The sequence below is a fragment of the Tupaia chinensis genome, unplaced genomic scaffold (assembly GCF_000334495.1).
Source record: "Tupaia chinensis unplaced genomic scaffold, TupChi_1.0 Scaffold000271_2, whole genome shotgun sequence".
Lineage (NCBI taxonomy): Eukaryota > Metazoa > Chordata > Mammalia > Scandentia > Tupaiidae > Tupaia > Tupaia belangeri.
The window spans coordinates 27,499-29,564 of record NW_006159753.1 but is presented as its reverse complement, the minus strand read 5'-3'; positions in this window follow the sequence as shown (position 1 = coordinate 29,564).

The following is a 2,066-nucleotide window of genomic DNA, read 5'->3' as shown; positions in this document are numbered from 1 at the left end:
GGAACTTTATTTTCCTTGTGATAAGAAACCAGCAGGAAAGAAGAGGAATCGTCGTCCTGACAGACCGTTAGAGGAAATAGGGGGGCTGCACCTACACAATCGGAACGTGGACAAACGTGTAGAACCCGGGCTTGGCATCCATTTGTACTCCCTGAAAGTGGTGAAAACAAATGGACAAATTAAACAACAGCCTAAAAAAGGCATGCTGACAAGGGTTTGAAGTCCTCAGTGTTTGATTCTCACCACCCCAGTTGCCAAGGGCAGCAGAGGACTCAGTGAGAGTGAGAGGAACCTAGATTTTTTTTTTTTTTTTTTTTTTTTTTTTTTTTTTTTTTATGACAGCGGCCGCCACAGAGACAGAGAGGCAGAAAGCAAAGAATCACCCTCCTTAGAAGGAGTGGCCATGCTGCAATCTCTTCTCTTCCATTCTCCTCTTGGGGTTTTGGGCACACACACACATACATGCACATGTGCTTGGCATGAGTTTTAAACTGCTAGATCTGGGACTTGAACCAGAGTCCACTATGTGGGAGTCCAGCAACATAATCATTACGCCATCCACTGGTCTCCAAGGAACCTAGACTCTTTAATGTCCGGTGTAACAAGTATGTTTTGACTCTGAGACCACCTTCAACAGCAGAGGCTAACATTTTCGGTGACAGGAACCAAGCTTTGCCCCAGCATCCTTCCTCTTTTAAGTTCCTCCAAGAGGTAGAAACCAAATGTAACGCTACAGTGGTTGTGAAAATGTGGATCTGAGTCAGGAGGGCGCACTGGTGTGGACCCAGATGCACTGCCTACACTTCTCCACAAGGAAGGGCTGATTGCCCCAACCACCCTAATGCTCCATCACTACAGGAACTGCCTGAGCTGCCGAGACATACTTCCTGAAGTGGCCCACGTCAGCGACTGAGTCAAGCATGGTAAAAGTTTTCAGCCAATTCAGTCGGTCTTCAGAGGTCTCTGTCAGCACATCAAAGTCTGACATCATGTTTGTGTTGCAACGTCACTTCTCCTGCACCCTGCCCCTTCCTTCTCACGTTCTTGCCTTCTCCCCCAACAATTGTTGATTCCCAGGACACTGCTAAATAAGCAGCCTATTCTTGTCTTTTCTTTCTTTTTTTCTTTCTTTTTTAAAATACAAGGTCTCACTCTGCTCCAATTTTCCTGCCTCAGCTCCAACTTTCCTGCCTCAGCCTCCTACTCTCTGGGATTACACCTCACCATCACGCCCAAGAGCAGGAATCAAACCCATGCCCACCATGCAGTCCCAGCCTATGGAGCGCAGTGTCCTAGCAATAGGTACCACCACGACTGGGCCAAACGTCCTACTCTTCAAATTCCATCTCAGAGTCTCCAACCTGGATTAGTTTTTTCTGAACAAGACTCAGGTCAAAAAGTGAGCCATGAGAAGTCTCAGTAGATTTTCATAACTCTTCACAGGGCATTTCTAAATACACTTTTAAAAATTACTCTTGGGTTTCTACTTTTAGCACTACAGTAAGTGACGTGACGTATATATAAATTCCACCTCTGTTTAGCTGATATGCATAGAAATGTATATAATTTAGATTTTAAAATTCTAAAAATGTTACAAACAAAAACGATCTCAAAATGAATCATTAAACTAAATGTATAAATTAAAGCTATAAAAACTTCAAGAAGAAAATATCAAAGAAATTCTTTGTGATTTTAGTTTAGTTTTTTTTTTTCTTTTTGAGAGAATTTCACTATAGGGCGCGTGCGCTCGCCAGACAGACAGAGAGAGACATAGAGACAGAAAGCGAGAAATCACCCCCCAGAGGGGATGGTCACGCCGCAATCCCTTCTCCTCCATTCCTCTTGGGATCTTGGGCACGCACGCGCACGCGCCCGGCGTGAGTTTTAAGCCACCGGGTCTGGGACGCGAACCGCGGTCAACTACGTGGGAGTCCAGCGACATAGCCATTACGCTAACTGCTGGTTCCCTGATTTTAGTTTTGACAAAGAATTCTTAATTACAAAACAAACAGCTTGAACAGAAATTTGTATATATATATATACATATATATATATATAAATAATTA